The sequence below is a fragment of the Phyllobates terribilis genome, unplaced genomic scaffold, assembly GCF_046119375.1.
Source record: "Phyllobates terribilis strain yellow unplaced genomic scaffold, ASM4611937v1 Scaffold_5__5_contigs__length_657084704, whole genome shotgun sequence".
In the NCBI taxonomy this organism is placed as follows: Eukaryota; Metazoa; Chordata; class Amphibia; order Anura; family Dendrobatidae; genus Phyllobates; species Phyllobates terribilis.
This window is the reverse complement of record NW_027362765.1, coordinates 31,139,121-31,159,804: the sequence shown is the minus strand read 5'-3', so window position 1 is coordinate 31,159,804 and position 20,684 is coordinate 31,139,121. Positions and strand designations below refer to the sequence as shown.

At 46.1% G+C, this 20,684-nt stretch overlaps 1 pseudogene; it reads right to left on the bottom strand.

Moving 5' to 3' along the window:
• Positions 1-8,312: 8,312 nt before the first annotated feature.
• The window catches only part of LOC141271402 (uncharacterized), a 53,280-nt pseudogene continuing 40,908 nt past the window's right edge, over positions 8,313-20,684 (bottom strand).

The window sequence follows — 20,684 nt, the reverse complement described above, 5'->3', positions numbered from 1 at the left end:
AAAAAAGTATTTGGTCAATTACAAACTAGCAAGATTTCTTTCTCTCACAGACCTGTAACTTCTTCTTTAAGAGACTCCTCCCTCCTCCACTCATTATCTGTAGTACTGGCACCAGTTTGAACTTGTTATCAGTATAAAAGACACCTGTCTGCAACCTCAAACAGTCACACTCCAAACTCCACTATGGTGAAGACCAAAGAGCTGTCAAAGAACACCAGAAACAACCTGCACCAGGCTGGGAAGACTGAATCTGTAATAGGCAAGCAGCTTGGTGTGAAGAAATCAACTGTTCAGAGCAATAATTAGAAAATGGAAGACATACAAGACCACTGATAATCTCCCTCGATCTGGGGCTCCACACAAGATCTCATTCCGTGGGGTCAAAATGATCTCAAGAAAGGTGAGCAAAAATCCCAGAACCACACGGGAGGACCTAGTTAATGATCTGCAGAGAGCTGGGACCAACGTTACACAGGCTACCATCAGTAACACACTACGCCGCCAGGGACTCAGATCCTGCAGTGCCAGACGTGTCCCCCTGCTTAAGCCATTACATGTCCAGGCCCATCTGAAGTTTGATAGAGAGCATTTGGATGATCCCGAAGAGTATTGCGAGAATGTCATATGGTTAGATGAAACCAAAGTAGAACTGTTTGATAGAAGCACAACTCGTCTTGTTTGGAGGAGAAAGAATGCCGAGTTGCATCCAAAGAACACCATACCTACTGTGAAGCAAGGAGGTGGCAACATCATGCTTTGGGGCTGTTTCCCTGCCAAGGGACCAGGACGACTGATCCATGTACATGAAAGAATGAATGGGGCCATGTATCGTGAGATTTTGAGTGCAAACCTCCTTCCATCAGCAAGGGCATGGAAGATGAAACGTGGCTGGGTCTTTCAGCATGACAATGATCCCAAGCACACTGCCAAGGCAACGAAGGAGTGGCTTCGTAAGAAGCATTTCAAGGTCCTGCAGTGGCCTAGCCAGTCTCCATATCTAAACCCTACAGAAAACCTTTGGAGGGAGTTGAAAGTCCGTGTTGCCCAGCGACAGCCCCAAAACATCACTGCTCTAGAGGAGATCTGAATAGAGGAATGGGCCAACATACCAGCAACAGTGTGTGCCAACCTTGTGAAGACTTACAGAAAACGTTTGACCTCTGTCATTACCAACAAAGGATATATAACAAAGTATGAACTTTTGTAATTGACCAAATACTTATTTTCCACCAAAATTTGATAAAAAAATTCTTTACAAATCAGACAATGTGATTTTCAGGATTTGTTTTCTCATTTTGTCTCTCATAGTTGAGGTCTACCTATGATGTCAATTACAGGCTGTAACGGGTCTGGGAGACGGAACCTCTGAGCAACTATACAAGGGGGCGGTCCTTGTAAGGAAGCGGGTGGCTCCCAGGGAAGACGGGCAGGTAATCACGGCAAGTGACAGGGACAGTCTCTGGGTAGAAGGGCAGGTAGTCACGGCAAGTGACAGGGACAGTCTCTGGGTAGAAGGGCAGGTAGTCACGGCAAGTGACAGGGACAGTCTCTGGGTAGAAAGACGGGTACTCACGGCAAGTGACAGGGACAGTCTCTGGACAGGCAGGTGGTCACGGCTAGTGACGGCAGAGCCTCCAGGTAGGCTAGCAGGCAGGTAGCAGATGAGCGCTCCCAGGTGAGCAGACAAGAGTCTCTGGACAGGCAGGTGGTCACGGCAAGTGACGGCGGAGCCTCCAGGTAGGCTAGCAGGCAGGTAGCAGATGAGCGCTCCCAGGTGAGCAGACAAGAGTCTCTGGACAGGCAGGTGGTCACGGCAAGTGAAGGCGGAGCCTCCAGGTAGGCTAGCAGGCAGGTAGCAGACGAGCGCTCCCAGGTGAGCGGGCAGGCTGGTCCATAGACAGACTGACAGGTGTCGGAAGGCAGACCGTCGGACCGCAGGCTTGCAAGCAGGTAAACGGATATCTGGCAGGTATCAAGCCGGAATCTGGCAGGTAACAGGCAGGAATCTGGCAGGTCACAGGCAGGAATCTGGCAGGTGACTGGCAGGTAACTGGAAACGGGACCTGAGGGCTGAAGCAGAGTGAAGGCTTTGCAACAACATTGCTCGGGCACATCCATTTTGGAGGAGGTGCCTTATATATGGTGAAGTCCTCCGGCCATTGGCCGGGGACTCCTTAGGACGGCGCGCGCGGCCCCTTTAAGAGAGGGGAAGCGCGCTCGCCCTAAGCACCGTGGCCGGGAAGCAGCGCGCGCTGCCAGCAGAGCGGGAGGAAGACCCCGGGCACAGAGCGGAGAGGTGAGGGGAACAGCGTCCCTGCCTAGCAGGAGGCAGGGACGCCGACGCTACAGTACCCCCCCCTTTAGGCCCCCCCTTTTTTAGGCCAGAGAGAAATTTATCAAGGATCAGAGGGGCATGGATGTTCTCCCGGGGCTCCCACGTTCTCTCCTCAGGACCAAACCCCTTCCAATCTACCAGAAAAAAGGTTTTTCCTCTTACCCTTTTGGTGGCCAGAATGTTCTCTACCTCAAACTCGTTCTCAGCGGAAACCGGAGCAGGAGGCGTACCTGTAGACTTGGAAAAAGAGTTAAGTACCACGGGTTTGAGGAGAGATACATGGAAGGAGTTAGGGATCCGTAAGTTGGCCGGGAGTTTCAATTTATAGGCCACCGGGTTGATCTGTTTGATAACTTCCAGTGGGCCGATGAACCGAGGCCCTAACTTGTAGGAGGGAATCTTGAGCCGGACATATTTGGACGAGCGCCAGACTTTATCTCCAGGACGGAATTGTGGAGGATCCAGGCGTTTCTTGTCAGCGTGTTTTTTCATCCGTTCGGACGACTGAAGGAGTGCGGATCGGGTACTCTCCCAAATGGAGGAGAATTCGCGAACGAGAGATTCCGCAGCCGGATTGTCCACCGAGGTGGAGACGGGAAATGGGATCCGAGGATGCTGACCGAAGACTACAAAAAACGGGGATTTGGAGAAAGATTCGCTCTCGTGATTATTGTAAGAGAACTCGGCCCATGGTAGGAGATCCACCCAGTCCGAATGGTGGGCATTAACGAAGTGCCGGAGGTAACTGGTGAGGTTCTGATTGATCCGCTCCACTTGACCATTGGACTGTGGATGGTAAGCAGAGGAGAAGTCCAGAGTGACGTCAAGCAACTTACATGTGGCTCTCCAGAAGCGTGAGGTGAACTGAACCCCACGATCTGACACGATGTGGAGGGGCAGGCCATGGAGACGGAAGATGTGGCGGATAAAGTCTTTAGCCAGTTCGGGTGCAGACGGGAGACCCGGCAGGGGAATGAAGTGCGCCATCTTGGAGAAGCGATCAGCGACCACCCAAATGACCGTACAACCGGCAGAGACAGGAAGATCCGTTATAAAGTCCATAGCAATATGCTGCCACGGGGCAGCAGGTACTGGAAGAGGAAGAAGGCGACCGGGTGGCAGGTGTCTCGGAACTTTGTTGCGGGCGCAGGACACACAGGCAGAAACAAGGTCTATTACATCCTTGTGCAGGGTAGGCCACCAGTAATGCCGGGTAATGAGCTGGAGGGTCTTTTTCTGACCGGCGTGGCCAGCTAGCTTAGACGAATGACCCCAGTGTAGGACCTTCTTCCGATCAGGTACAGTTACAAACGTCTTACCGGGAGGGAGACGATTTAGATTCACGGGAGCCACTTGCATTACTCTGGCGGGATCAATGATGTGCTTAGGTTCCTCCTCTAGATCAGACACCAGGAAGGATCGGGACAAGGCGTCAGCTTTGATGTTTTTGTCTGCCGGGCGAAATGAAGAACAAAATCAAAGCGGGCAAAAAACAAGGACCACCGGGCTTGGCGCGGGTTAAGTCTCTGGGCGCTCTGAAGGTAAGCCAAGTTCTTGTGGTCCGTGTAAATTATTACCGGGTGAAGAGCCCCCTCGAGCAGGTAACGCCACTCCTCCAGTGCCAGCTTAATGGCTAACAATTCACGATCTCCAATAGAATAGTTGCGCTCAGAAGAGGAGAAGAGTTTGGAGAAAAAAACGCAGGTTACCATTCTCCCGGAAGATGACTTTTGGGTAAGTACCACCCCGGCTCCGGAGGAGGAAGCGTCAACTTCTAGGAAGAATTGTTTGTTGCCGTCCGGACGATGCAGCACCGGGGCGGAGGAGAAGGCCTGTTTTAAGGAAAGAAAGGCCTCCTCAGCTTCGGGCGGCCATCTTCTGGGATTAGTACCCTTACGGGTGAGCGCAGAGATAGGGGCAGTCCGGGAAGAGAAGTGCGGTATGAAGAGGCGGTAATAGTTGGCGAAGCCCAGGAACCGCTGAATAGCCTTCAACCCCTCTGGTCGGGGCCACTTCTGGATGGCAGACAGTTTCTCAGGATCCATTTGTAGGCCGGTCTGAGAGATTATGTAGCCCAGAAATGGAAGAGAGGTCTGCTCAAAGATGCACTTCTCATATTTAGCGTAGAGGTGGTTCTGCCTGAGCCTGAGCAGGACCTGACGAACATCCCTCCGGTGAGTAGGAAGGTCCGGAGAGAAGACCAAGATGTCGTCCAGGTACACCACCACGCAGGAGTAGAGAAGGTCACGGAAGATGTCATTGACCAACTCTTGAAAGACGGCAGGAGCGTTACAGAGACCGAAGGGCATTACAAGGTACTCATAGTGGCCATCCCGGGTGTTGAATGCCGTCTTCCACTCATCTCCCTGACGGATACGGACCAGGTTATATGCCCCACGGAGATCCAGTTTGGTGAAGATTCTAGCCCCCCTCAGGCGGTCAAATAATTCAGGAATGAGCAGGAGGGGGTATTTATTCTTCACCGTAATCTGGTTAAGGCCTCTATAATCTATACAAGGACGGAGTGAGCCGTCCTTCTTTTTGACGAAGAAGAAGCCTGCTCCCGCCGGGGAGGTAGATTTCCGGATAAATCCCCAGGCCAGATTCTCCTCAATATATTCTGACATGGACCGGGTCTCCGCTGCGGACAAAGGGTAGATACGCCCACGGGGAGGAGTAGAGCCGGGTATCAGGTCGATTGGACAATCGTATGGTCTATGAGGGGGTAATGTCTCTGCTTCTTTTTTATTGAAGACATCCGCATAAGACCAATAGGGAACCGGTAGACCGGGTAGACTGACTGGGGTAGGAGAAGGACGAGCAGGATGAACGGGAACTAGACAAGTCCTATGGCAGTCTTGTCCCCAGCGAAGGACTTCTCCGGTCTGCCAGTCAAGCACGGGCGCATGTTTCTGGAGCCAAGGTAGGCCTAACAAGAGTGCGTGAGAGAGTCCAGGCAGAACATGAAAGGAGATGCTCTCAGAATGCAGCATTCCCACCTGCAGAGTTATGGATTCGGTGATGAGTTGGATGGGATGTGGTAAGAGGCCCCCATCCACGGCGGCGACAGATAAGGGTACAGCCAGAGGTTTGGTGGGAATGCGGTATTTCTCTACCAGAGACTGAGAAATGAGATTTCCAGCAGCTCCTGAGTCAAGTTGAGCCAGTTCGAAATAGCGGTTCTCTCCGCAGGTGATAGAGACTGACAGCATCAGAGATGGAGAGGGTTTACTTTTGTCTAGGGCGACCTCTCTGAGCGATCCTAGACACAGGCGTTTCCCGACCTCTCTGGGCAGGAACGGATCTGGTGCTCCTTACTGCCACAGTAGAAGCAGCTCCCCTCGGCACGGCGTAAGTCTTGACGGGTTTTGACCATCTTGGTCTGGTCGACCTGCATAGGCTCAGGTGAGTGTGCCTGGGGAGTAACGGAGGGAGTGACGGGTTTCTGGAAGGTGGGGGCTAGACGTGGAAACCTCCTCTCACGGGTGACCTCTTTGGCGCGCTCCTGGAATCGGATGTCAATCCGGGTGGCAAGTGTTATTAAGTCGTCAAGAGTGGTAGGAATGTCCCAACTGGCGAGTTCATCTTTAATACGGCCGGACAGACCCTCCCAGAAGACAGACACCAGAGCGTCGTTATCCCAGGCCAGCTCCGAAGCAAGGATACGGAACCGTATGGCATATTGGCCCACGGTGAGATCTCCTTGACGGAGGCGTAGCAGAGACGATGCGGATGAGGTCTTCCGTCCGGGTTCGTCGAAGACTTTCCGGAAAGCCGTGAGAAAGGCTGGCAGGTCGGACACCAGGGGATCTCCTCTCTCCCATAGAGGATTTAGCCAAGCCAGAGCCTCCCCCGTGAGGTGGGACATGATAAAGGCTACTTTGGACCGGTCGGAGATAAACTGGTGGGACAAGAGTTCAAAGTGCAGGGTGCACTGGTTTATGAAGTCCCGAGATTGAGCGGAGTCACCTCCGAAACGAGGAGGTGCAGAAAACCGGGGTCCGGGACAGGATACCATGGTATTGGTGGGCAGCGGCGCTGCCGGGTTGCGAGTCATGACACTAGCGGTGGTTGCAGGTGGAGCAGACAGAGTGTCCAGGCGAGAGTTGACACTCCGCAGGTGACTCAGGATGGACTCCTGTTGGGACCTCTGACGGGACAGTTCATGACATAGGTCCGAGAGCGAGGGAGCTTGGGTGCCACCGGATTCCATGGCCCGAGCAAACTGTAACGGGTCTGGGAGACGGAACCTCTGAGCAACTATACAAGGGGGCGGTCCTTGTAAGGAAGCGGGTGGCTCCCAGGGAAGACGGGCAGGTAGTCACGGCAAGTGACAGGGACAGTCTCTGGGTAGAAGGGCAGGTAGTCACGGCAAGTGACAGGGACAGTCTCTGGGTAGAAGGGCAGGTAGTCACGGCAAGTGACAGGGACAATCTCTGGGTAGAAAGACGGGTACTCACGGCAAGTGACAGGGACAGTCTCTGGACAGGCAGGTGGTCACGGCTAGTGACGGCAGAGCCTCCAGGTAGGCTAGCAGGCAGGTAGCAGATGAGCGCTCCCAGGTGAGCAGACAAGAGTCTCTGGACAGGCAGGTGGTCACGGCAAGTGACGGCGGAGCCTCCAGGTAGGCTAGCAGGCAGGTAGCAGATGAGCGCTCCCAGGTGAGCAGACAAGAGTCTCTGGACAGGCAGGTGGTCACGGCAAGTGAAGGCGGAGCCTCCAGGTAGGCTAGCAGGCAGGTAGCAGACGAGCGCTCCCAGGTGAGCAGGCAGGCTGGTCCATAGACAGACTGACAGGTGTCGGAAGGCAGACCGTCGGACCGCAGGCTTGCAAGCAGGTAAACGGATATCTGGCAGGTATCAAGCCGGAATCTGGCAGGTGACTGGCAGGTAACAGGCAGGAATCTGGCAGGTGACTGGCAGGTCACAGGCAGGAATCTGGCAGGTGACTGGCAGGTAACTGGAAACGGGACCTGAGGGCTGAAGCAGAGTGAAGGCTTTGCAGCAACATTGCTCGGGCACCTCCATTTTGGAGGAGGTGCCTTATATATGGTGAAGTCCTCCGGCCATTGGCCGGGGACTCCTTAGGACGGCGCGCACGGCCCCTTTAAGAGAGGGGAAGCGCGCGCGCGCCCTAAGCACCGTGGCCGGGAAGCAGCGCGCGCTGCCAGCAGAGCGGGAGGAAGACGCCGGGCACAGAGCGGAGAGGTGAGGGGAACAGCGTCCCTGCCTAGCAGGAGGCAGGGACGCCGACGCTACACAGGCCTCTCTCATCTTTTTAAAAGAACTTGCACAATTGGTGGCTAACTAAATACTTTTTTTCCTCACTGTATATATTTTTTTTTCATGTGTTGGAATAGGATGTGTATATATTATAAGTACACTGTGAGCACCCAATAACTGGTCTAGTATTGAAAACAGCCTGCACCCATGTCCATCACTCAATTACGTAATTGTCCTGACAATTAGAGGTAGCAGAGTGTTATTCCCGGACATATTGGTGACAGCAGGGTTATCAGCATGATCTCTCAGCTGTCATGCCTGACACATACACACACTGCTTTGCTACATATACACATTTACATACGCAAAGCTCTACTACATATGCACCTTTGCATACACATACACTGTGTATTCATTACCCCATTTTGCAGTTCCTTCTAGGTCACGTGAAAGGTCCTGGAGCTAGTCAAATGGAAGGTTCTTCAGCTGCTCACTCAGGATGAGCAGCCTCTATGCAGTTCCTGGTAGCATCCTCTCCTGCTCCACACTGATCACATAGATCAGTGTTCGGCAGACAAGAGAGAAACATTCTGTCAGTGATTGGGAAGGACACTGTTTCAGTGTTCACCTCTATCCCAGGAAGCTGCTGGGGACTATAAGAGACACTCACTTATTAGCAAAACTATTTCTTGTTTAAACTAAGTGTGTCTTATAATGAAAAAAAACACAGTAAGTCCAAAAGTAATTTCCCTTTCTTGTTTAATTATACAACAGTCTGTTATAAGATTCTTGTACAATTTGTCAAAATATATATTTCTTCCAGCGTGAGTTATTTTTGATGGTCAACAAAATATGATTTTTCAGTAATTCAATTTCACATTCTAGGTATTAGAATGGCTTCTCTCTGTGTGGGATTTTTGATGCTTAAGAAGGTTCCATTTTCGGTTAAAACATTTCCCACATTCTGAACATGAAAAAGGCTTCTCTGCTGTGTGACTTCTCTGGTGTGTAACAAGAAATAATTTATTTGTAAAACATTTCCCACATTCTGAACATGAATATGGCTTCTTCCCTGTGTGATTTCTCTGGTGTCTAACAAAGTTTGATTTCTGGTTAAAACATTTCCCACATTCTAAACATGAATATGGCTTCTCCCCTGTGTGAGTTCTCAGATGTGTAACAAGATGTGATTTATGTGCAAAACATTTTCCACATTCTGAACATGAATATGGCTTCTCCCCTGTGTGAGTTCTTTGGTGTGTAACAAGATGTGATTTCTTGTTAAAACATTTTCCACATTCTGAACATGAATATGGCTTCTCCCCTGTGTGAGTTCTCTGGTGACTAACTAGAACCGATTTCCAGTTAAAACATTTCCCACATTCTAAACATGAAAAAGGCTTATCCCCGGTTTGAGTTCTCTGGTGTGTAACAAGATGTGATTTCTCGTTAAAACATTTTCCACAGTTTGAACATGAATGTCGCTTATCCCCAGTATGAATGCTGGTATGTTTAACAAGAATTGATTCCTGGCTAACATATTTTCCACACAATAAATCAGAAGATAAGACCTGTTTCAAAGGATCAGATGACATTTCTTTGTTGTGAAGATAGGATGGTATATTTGGAGCACTGGCATTCACTTCAATCTCAAGGTCATCTGGTTTAAAAATTGAAGATGTCAGTTGTTCCTCTGATCTTCTGGTACAATCATCTGCCAAGAATAAAAACAATTATTATTTTTGAATAAAATATCCTTGAAATTTATATTTTTGATTGTATTATAGAATGTTACAGTTGGAAGGAACCTCCAGGGTCAGTGTCCAACCCCTTGCTCAATGCTGGATTCACTAAACCATCTCAGGCAGATGTCGGTCAAGCCTCTATTTGAATACTTCCATTGAAGGAGAACGCAACAACTCTCATTGCAGCCTGTTCCACTCATTGAACATCCTCACTGTTTTTCTAATATCTAATCTGTATCTTCTTTCTTTCAGTTTCATTCCATTGCTTCTCGTGTTTCCATGTGCAAATGAGAATAAGGATGATCCTTCTACAATGTGACATCCCTTCAGATATTTGTAGACAGCTATTAAGTCTCCTCTTAGCCTTCTTTTTTGGAAGCTAAACATTCCCAGATCCTTAAACCGTTCCTCGTAGGAGATAGTTTGCAGTCCGCTCACCATCTTGGTACCTCTTCTCTTAACTTGCTCCAGTTTTTCGATGACTGTTTTTAAAATGTGGTGCCCAGAACTGGACACAGTATTCCACATGGAGTCTGGTCAAGGAAGAGTAGAGGGGGATAATTACTTCACGTGATCTAGACTCTTTGCTTCTCTTAATACATCCCAGAACTGTGTTTGTCTTTTGTACTGCTGCATCACACTGTTGACTCATGTGCAGTCTGTGATCTATTAGTATACCCAAGTCTTTTTCACATGTGCTGCTGCCTAGTTGTATTCCGCCCATTCTGTAATGTCATTTTTTCCATTAAATACCATTCTTTTAGTCACTGCCTATTGGTCAAGCTTATCTAGATCCTTCTGAATTTTTTCTATGTCTTCTCTAGTGTTAGCTATCCCTCCTAGCTTTTCGTCTGCAAATTTGATTAGTTTACCTTCAGTCACCTTATGTACAGTAGATCATTTATAAAAATGTTGAAGAATACTGGAGCCAGGACAAAGCCTTGTGGTACCCCACTTGAAGCACTATTCCAATTGGATTTTTGAACATTTCAACTCAAAATGTCCATGGAAATGATAAGTTATGTAGTAACATTTAATTATTTACTAAACAATGACAGTTAACAGTCAAATAGAAGACCTCATAGAATGAACCTTTAGAGCACGGTGTTCAACTGTTTGTTCATTCTGCCTCCCAAATATTCAAATAAAAAGCCACAAAAAAATGTTAAGTTGGCGAAAATGATACTAATAAAAACTTGTACTCATCCTTCAAAAAACAACCTCCAGTCAGGTGTAAAAATGGTCACTGCTCCTATAGATTAATTCACTGATGGTTAATTTATAAATGGGAGTCACTTTATGGGGTTTTCTTCTACTCTAGTTTTCTGCCATTGTGTAACATTGGGGCTTCTGCAAATGGTGTGTCATATCTCCTCTGGGATCTGCTCTTGCGATGTCTTCTTCTAACACCAGTCACCGCCATCATTCATTCTGCGGGCAGAGACATTGTAACCAGAAGCCCTGGGCAGCACAGGCTCTGTCCAGCCACAAAGAATAGGGTGGCTGGGACCAGTACTACCATCCAGTCTGGCAGTATGGCAGTGTGCGCTGTCCAACTGGAGTAATCAGCTCTCTGCTTCAGGTAATTGGAAAGCACCACACCCTACTAAAGCTCAAGGCACATTGCTGCAAGGTGCCAGGTACAGCCTTGTTCCCCTCTGGTTCAGCCCTATTGCTCAGCTCCCGGTTTGTGTACTTGATTCTGTTGTGATCCCGGCTGGTTTACGGAGTAATCTTGTGTTTTTGTAAATTTAATTGAACACATAAAAACTTGTTGCTAAATTTATAAGCCTTCTATCATCCGAAAAACCATTAAAAGAATGGTGAAAATATAAAACGAGATGTTGGAAAAATGCTGCCGATCTAAGGGTAGAAATAAAGTAAATGTTATTTATTAACTATTTTGTCTGGTATCACTATCTGATTAAGGAGCATACAAATTTAAAGTTTGAAAATTACAAATCTTTCTAAATAATGTGGCAGTTTTCAGGTATTTTTAAAACTAAACGCAAAATATATTAATCTAAAATTACCAGCAACATAAAGTAGAATGTGCCACAGAAAAAAAAGATTTTAGAATCACTGGAATCAGAAGAAGCATCCAAAGTTTTCACCACATAAAGTGACACGTCAGATTAGAAAAATAGGGCCTGGTTAGGAGCAAAAAACTGTCTGCTGGAAGTGGATAAATCAGAGGCTTTTGGGCACTAACCACTGTAGTCAAAAACTGTGACTATAGACAATAACACATCTACTGAAATCATCAAACTCAAAAGTCTTCACCAGTAAAAAAATAGTAACTAGTGGTGAAACCTCTGTGGAGTAATAAGAGTATGCAGCTCGTGGCAATCTAAACTATCGTAGGGGCCAATATTTTCTGTCAGATGAGAAATTAAAGAAAACTTTTTATAATAGTGCAGAATAAAGGTGTCTTAAATTTAGATGTCAGGAATTTGGCAGAGAAAATGGAGACCTTTTTTTAAAGACTACCAAACAGTTGTGTAGCACCCTGAGGATTCGGCTGCTACAGGGGTATTGCACCTCAACCCAGAGGTGTGGTATTCCACTCCCGGGTAAGGATGGATTGTGGAACTGAGCTAGTAGGCTGCATGCACTACATACATCCCATTTCCGGGGGACAGAACAACGGTACTCCCACCAGTATATGTGCAGGTACGACAGCGTCTGTCCCTGGCTGGAGTGGGAGGGGGGTGGAACATCCCAGTAGTGTAGGGGCAGATAGGGGGTGTAGTCTGGGTAAAGCTAGGAGCCCATTGGGTGCTGGTCACCTGGGCTCACACATAGAGGGAGTATATAAGGTGGGCACCATCTTAGATCAGGGTGAGTTCAGCCTGAGGAGAAGCAGAGCAGAGGACCTCAGCCAGGAGGGCTGACAGGGAGCTGTGGCTCCGGCTGGGCCCAGCTCCAGAGCAAAGCCTGCAGTGAAGCAGAGGAGAGAGGAGTCAGAAGGACCCAGAGAAAGAGTCAGAAGGAACCCCAAGATCCCAGAATAAGGACAGAAGGGTGAAGGGTTGGCGGACACGGGTACCGGAACCCAAGCTGGCAGAGGCAGAAGTAAACCTTAGCCAGGAACCGGAGGTCGTGGTCAGGATCTGCCGCGACCCTCACCAAATCCACTAGAAAGGCATACCAAGTATAGGGTCAGGGAGCCCAGAGGAGGCTTGACCACCAAGAGACCCGAGGGAGCCGGCCAAAAGTGGATCCCTGGTGGGAACGGCCAGAGGAAGGGAGAGTCAGAAAGGAGCTCAGGACCACGCTCCGGAATTGCCTGGGGGTTGGCCGAGTCCAGGACCTGGTGGACGCAGCACGGCTCGGGTGGTCACTCAAGGCCAGAGTGACTAAAGCAACATCAGTGAGTAAAAACCCTGAAACTGCATCTCCTGACTCTGCCTCTCCTTACTGCACCATCACAATCCCCATCATCCACACCTGCTGCCCTGAGGCCATACCCCTCCCGTTGGGGGTTATACCATCACTGCTGCACATATACCACCGGCCTCAGCGGACTGCTCTGCAGCGGCGGCTTCAAAGCCGCACTCAACGGGTGGCGTAGTCGACACATCAAATTAACATCTACTGCCATAGACTGCCACTTAGTTTGACACCCTGGGCACGGACCGGGTCACCGCCACAAGGACTACTACCCCCATACAGATCCGGCTCCGGGTTTCCCCTGAACATGGCCCAGGGGGCGCGTCAGTTGCAGACTCACTTAAGTGAAGCAAGATAATCCCACCACAATCACACATATCATACAGAATGAATCTGTAAAAAAAACATGTTACATCCCCAACAAGAATGTATGTTCAAGATGAGAACTACAACATTAAACCGGAGTTCTACTTATTTATGATGGACTTCGGGAGCTCCTATGAGTCCTGACCAGAAAAGTAGAGAAAGTATTAGTGCTCCCCATTTCAGGAGCGATTGTGCAGTAATCTGAATTCCTTAGGAACGAAAACATAATGTAATTTATGACGTGGACTGATACCATTAAACCAGGGCTCGAGCCATGCCAAAGCAACTCACCTGGGTAGTCATATGTAGGAATCTCCTCTTTACACCACTCATCACCTCTCACATATGTCTCTGTAGTATTAATATAGGTCAGATCTTTACCCTGAAACAAATATTATAAAAGTCACAGACAGATGGAGAAGTCACATCTATGATCATCTCTAATCCTGGAATCTCCACCGTTCTCATTACACAAGTATAAAACTGGTGGATAAAACAAGACTGAGCACAAGACCTTCACAGCCGTCTACACATCATAGGAGAGATCTCATGACACCTTCTCTCCATCTACCTGATGATCCTGAGGAACATAGGGATCTTCTTGTTTACAGTCCTGTGGAAGAAGAGGACGGGGACATCTCTCTGGTGTTGTCCTCTTACTGGATAGAACTGGAGGAAACACATACAGGGACTGAATTCATTCTTTACATACTGATAATTATAGACCGTGTGTATTTAGTCCTGTCTATTACCTGGCGATGTGAGGGGCTGGGGAACCTCCATCATGACGTCCTTGTACAGATCTTTGTGTCCTTCTAAATACTCCCACTCCTCCATGGAAAAATAGATGGTGACATCCTGACACCTTATAGGAACCTGACACATACAATGAAACAGTCATCCCCCCAATCACTTCATAGCGTTACAATATAATGTCCCAGCATTCCCAGCAGTGTCACCTCTCCAGTCAACAGCTCAATCATCTTGTAGGTGAGTTCTAGGATCTTCTGGTCATTGATGTCCTCATGTATTAGGGGGTGAGGTGGAGGCCCCGTGATTGGGCTCAATGGTCTTCTCCATCCCTCAGACACAGAGTCCTGACAGGGCTCACTAGAGGTCTTCTTCACTACTGTGTAATCCTGGTTATGGAGAGACACATTAATAAGTCTCACTACAGACATTTCCAGAGTCCTCACCTCTCCAGTTCTGTTCATCTGTTATTCCCATAGATAAGAATGATGTAATGTGAAGTCATCAGAATCTCTCACCTCTCCAGTAAGCCGGAAGAGGATCTCTAGCGTGAGATGTAATATCCTATCCGCCATCTTGTCCCTGTCCTTATCCATCCTTGAAGGATAAATAAGAAAAATTCTTACTATAGAAGATCTCCACTGAGATTATCTGATTTTGTACGAATCTGAATGGGGAGAAGATGAGCCGATGTAACATCATAAAGATCCCATTTAATAATACAATTATTATATTATGGTGGAAACATATCAGGAGATAGAATGTGTAGATGTTATATTTTCTCTTGCCTCACATGGACTGGAACATAAGTTGAATTGCTGACTAAGACATGTCCTCCATGCTCCCAATCACTGGCTATGTTGGCCACTACTATTAACAACTGATTGGCTATAGGAATCGCAAGTTCTTTATGGCTGACCAAGAAAAACAGAGACTGACGGGGGTCCTAAGAAGTGGTGGTATTTTTATTATTTTACAACATTCTGTTAACTAAACTCTTAAAGCTCGCATACACATTAGACTAAAGTAGACTAAAATTGCTGATTTCAGTGGTCCTTCTGACAGATGATGTCAGGTGTGAGAAGGATCTTGCTGAATTTCAGAAGCTGATCCCTTTGTTCTCCCTGGAGATAAGCGTCCGCTAAATGAGTCTGCCAATGACTCCCACAGACCACAGGGAAGCTCAGCCATGTAGAATGGTTGTGTGTACGGGGAATTCGGGATAGATACGGTAGTCATCAGCAGAATGATTGTTCGGCCAACAGTTATCTCATGTCATGTCATGTCATCTCATTAGTATTACACTGACAGGCAGGGATAATACACCGCACTACAGTAGTACAGTGCATCACCGGAGCAATCAGAGGCTTGTATGTTGTATGATCGCACTAATGAGGACTGGTGAAAAAAAATCTAAAATAGTTTTTAAGTGAAAAATAAAAATCACAGTTTTAGCAAGAAAGAGAACATTATCCATTTTTGATGAAGACAGAGAGAAGACATCTTCCATATATTTCAGCTAACTAAAAACGATCATCTATTATTTTATTTGAGGCAGAGAGAAGGATGAAAAGAGATAAAACCCCTCATACATCAATAGCACCTGCCCACAAGCCCAGATCCATAATTTCCAGACTTGGGAAACTGATTCAGGAGGTTGCTGGTATGTGCCGGGTTCATCTGTATCTGCATCAAGAATGGGGATAAGTGAGGATTTATTTATTAGCCAAAGGAGTGGGTGGTACAATATTGTGGGGGGCACCTTGTAGTATCAAAGTGTGTGGGGTGATGTCGGTATTGTGGGAACATTATACAGGTGCATCTCACTAAATTAGAATATCGTCAAAAAGTTAAATTTATTTCAGTTCTTCAATACAAAAAGTGAAACTCGTATATTATATAGAATCATTACAAACAGAGTGATCTATTTCAAGGGTTTATTTCTGTTAATGTTGATGATTATGGCTTACAGCCAATGAAAACACAAGACTCATTATCTCAATAAATTGAAATAATAAACAAAAAACACCTGCAAAGGCATCCTAAGTGTTTAAAAAGGTCCCTTAGTCTGTTTCAGTAGGCTCCACAATCATGGGGAAAACTGCTGACTTGACAGATGTCCAGAAGGCAGTCATTGACACACTTCACAAGGTCCCAGAGTGGCAATTTTCATTTGGAAATCAAGGTCCCAGAGTCTGGAGGAAGAGTGGAGAGGCACACAATCCAAGCTGCTTTAGGTCTAATGTGTAGTTTCCACAATCAGTGATGGTTTGGGGAGCCATGTCATCTGCTGGTGTAGGTCCACTGTGTTTTATCAAGACCAAAGTCAGCGCAGCCGTCTACCAGGAAATTTTAGAGCACTTCATGTTTCCCTCTGCCGACAAGCTTTTTGAAGATGGAAATTTCATTCGCCAGCAGGACTTGGTACCTGTCCACACTGCCAAAAGTACCAATACCTGGTTTAAAAAGAACAGTATCACTGTGCTTGATTGGCCAGCAAACTCGCCTGACCTTAACCCCATAGAGAATCTATGGGGTATTGTCAAGAGGAAGGTGAGAAACACCAGACCCAACAATGCAGACGAGCTGAAGGCTGCTATCAAAGCAACCTGGGCTTCCATAACACCTCAGCAGTGCCACAGGCTGATCGCCTCCATGCCACGCCACATTGATGCAGTAATTGATGCAAAAGGAGCCCCGACCAAGTATTGAGTGCATTTACTGAACATACATTTCAGTAGGCCAACATTTCGGATTTTAAAAACATTTTTCAAGCTGTTGTTATAAAGTATTCTAATTTATTGAGATAATGACTTTTGTGTTTTCATTGGCTGTAAGCCATAATCATCAACATTAAGAGAAATAAACACTTGAAATAGATCACTCTGTCTGTAATGACTCTATATAATATATGAGTTTCAATTTTTGTATCGAAGAACTGAAATAAATGAACTTTGTGACGATACTCTAATTTAGGGAGATGCACCTGTACTTTATGTGGGGGAAATTGTGGTACTGTGGGAACATTATACTATATATGGGGGGTATGGTGGTACTATGGTTACATTATACTGTGTGTGGGGGGGGGTGGCGGTTCTGTTGGAACATTACACTGTGTGTGGGGAGATGGAGGTAGTGTGGAAACATTACACTGTGTGTGGGGGGATGGCTGTACTGTGGGAACATTATACTGTGTGTGGGTGGATGGCGGTACTGTGGGAACATTATACTGTGTGGGGGATGGTGGTAATGTGGAAACATTATACTGCATGTGGGGGGGATGGTGGTACCATGCGAACATTATACTGTGTGTGGGGGGATGGCGGTACTGGGGGAACATTATACTGTGTGAGGGGATGGCGTGGGGAACATTATACTGTGTGAGGGGATGGCGGTACTGGGGGAACATTATACTGTGTGAGGGGATGGCAGTACTGGGGGAACATTATACTGTGTGAGGGGATGGCAGTACTGAGGGAACATTTTACTGTGTGTGGGGAGATGGCGGTACTGTGGGAACATTATACTGTGTGTGGGGATGGCGGTACTGGGGGAACATTATACTGTGTGAGGGGATGGCGGTACTGAGGGAACATTATACTGTGTGGGGGGATGGCGGTACTGGGGGAACATTATACTGTGTGTGGAGATGGCAGTACTGAGGGAACATTTTACTGTGTGTGGGGAGATGGCGGTACTGTGGGAACATTATACTGTGTGTGGGGATGGCGGTACTGGGGGAATATTATACTGTGTGAGGGGATGGCGGTACTGGGGGAACATTATACTGTGTGGGGGGATGGCGGTACTGGGGGAACAGTATACGCTGTTTACTACAAAAAATTCTGCTGTGTTTAGCAGTCCAAGCAAAGTAGATGTGATTTCATGAAAACTTCTGACCACTTCGTGACTGAAGACGCTGCTGAATTGTTCAGTTCTGGCGCTTTTTTTTCCACTATAGACTTGTATGAGGGACGTACTAAACTGCATATTGGGATGATGGGCTGCAATGCTAGACTCGACCACTAGATGGCAGCACATTTTTCAAATGCAGACCAGGAAATGACTTCTGGCCTTGATACTGGATTAGAAGAAGCTGCAGTTTTTAACTCTTGACCTGTAATATAGAAAGAAATCAGAGGGAATTCAATGGAAATACTAAAATGAATCAGAACATCCACAGGGCTGGATTAAAGTTTAATACTAGAACCAGGGAAAAAAGATTGTAACTATTTGGGATTATGTGTAGAATATCGGGGTTACACATGCCTGGTGATATATCTCATCAACATCTCATAGGAATATAGGTATTATTGTTCTGTATGGGGATTATGGCTAAAATATCACAAATACACATGCCCAGGAACATACTTCATCTACTTCTGATAGGAATATGGGTATAACTATTGTTCTGTATGGGGATTATGGGTGAAATATCACAAATACACATGCCCAGGAACATACTTCATCTACTTCTCATAGGAATATGGGTATAACTATTGTTCTGTATGGGGATTATGGGTGAAATATCACAAATACACATGCCCAGGAACATATTTCATCTACATTCAATAGGAATATGGGTATAACTATTGTTCTGTATGGGGATTATGGGTGAAATATCACAAATACACATGCCCAGGAACATACTTCATCTACTTCTGATAGGAATATGGGTATAACTATTGTTCTGTATGGGGATTATGGGTGAAATATCACAAATACACATGCCCAGGAACATATTTCATCTACATTCAATAGGAATATGGGTATAACTATTGTTCTGTAAGGGGATTATGGGTGAAATATCACAAATACACATGCCCAGGAACATATTTCATCTACTTCTGATAGGAATATGGGTATAACTATTGTTCTGTATGGGGATTATGGGTGAAATATCACAAATACACATGCCCAGGAACATATTTCATCTACATTCAATAGGAATATGGGTATAACTATTGTTCTATATGGGGATTATGGGTGAAATATCACAAATACACATGCCCAGGAACATATTTCATCTACTACTCATAGGAATATGGGTATAACTATTGTTCTGTATGGGGATTATGGGTGAAATATCACAAATACACATGCCCAGGAACATATTTCATCTACTTCTGATAGGAATATGGGTATAACTATTGTTCTGTATGGGGATTATGGGTGAAATATCACAAATACACATGCCCAGGAACATACTTCATCTACTTCTCATAGGAATATGGGTATAACTATTGTTCTGTATGGGAATTAGGGTGAAATATCACAAATACACATGCCCAGGAACATATTTCATCTACTTCTCATAGGAATATGGGTATAACTATTGTTCTGTATGGGGATTATGGGTGAAATATCACTAATACACATGCCCAGGAACATATTTCATCTACTTCTGATAGGAATATGGGTATAACTATTGTTCTGTATGGGGATTATGGGTGAAATATCACAAATACACATGCCCAGGAACATATTTCATCTACTTCTCATAGGAATATGGGTATAACTATTGTTCTGTATGGGGATTATGGGTGAAATATCACAAATACACATGCCCAGGAACATATTTCATCTACATTCAATAGGAATATGGGTATAACCATTGTTCTGTATGGGGATTATGGGTGAAATATCACAAATACACATGCCAGGAACATACTTCATCTACATTCAAGCATCTGGAGGACGGCGCGGAGCTGAAAATGACAGGTAAGTAAAAAGTACACTGACTCTTTAAACAGGTCAAAAACAAGGAAGATTGATATTTTTAGCCTGGAATCCAGAATTTTACAAGTAATTTGTATTTTATGGGCGCTTTAGACTTTCACTATTTTCCAAAAGTGCCCATAAAATACAGTAAAGAGTGTATAAAGGCTCTGAATTGGCATAATGTGTGTTCTGTACATCAGGAACGAATGTGCTGAACATAGGACTTTTTGATGGTGGCACAGCTAAACTGTGCAATCAGGGAGGCAGTGAGGGCAGAGTGGGGTGGGTAGGTCTGCCCACCGCCAATCCTTATTGCAGTGGAGAGGGAGGATGATGTCTGTGACCTATGTCAGGCAGACATCATCCTCCCTTGATGTCCACCCCTCCACATGAGTGTTCCGGCAGAGGTCAGAATTCTCTTGAAGAAGTAGAAGGAAATATGCCACGCACTGGACCCGGTTTCCGACGCACAGCAGAGGATGATAGTGGCAGCACAGAAACGGACACACACAACAAAAAAAAATCTGCCCTGTATAGCGGGGAACAATATGAAAGTTTCCATTCCCATTCAAGTGAACCTGGATGGAAAACAGGCACATAAGATTCAATTATGCCTTGCCTACTGACTAAGAAGCAATACCGAGTCCTATATCAGACATGTGAACGTAAGCAGGATAATTTATTGTTCCATGAAAGCTATTTTGTTGTATTTGTTGTGATGGCCTTCGCATTAACCTAGAGACCAGTATACACTAAAATACATGTTCCATTTCCAAATTTTTTGGTTAAGATAAAACCTATTATTTTATTAAAAGTTGTTTAAAAAAATTTCTATATATCTCCATTAAAAGTTATTGATGTCAACAAACCAAAGTAACCAATAAAACCCTCCAAAAGATCCAACATCCTATAAAGAACAATGTGTTGAGAATAATATAGGTATATAAGCAAGAAGTATGGCGCAAGACTGCTCATCACTCTGACATGGCCAGCCTATCTAATAAGGAGCTATGATGCCAGGGCTCACATCTCCCAGGGGTGGGAGAAGGCAATGGACATGTAATCCTGTCAGATGCAAATAGGTTACAGGATCTGTATATCCATGGCATTCTGACCATAACCCCATATAGAATAATAAATATACCCATATTC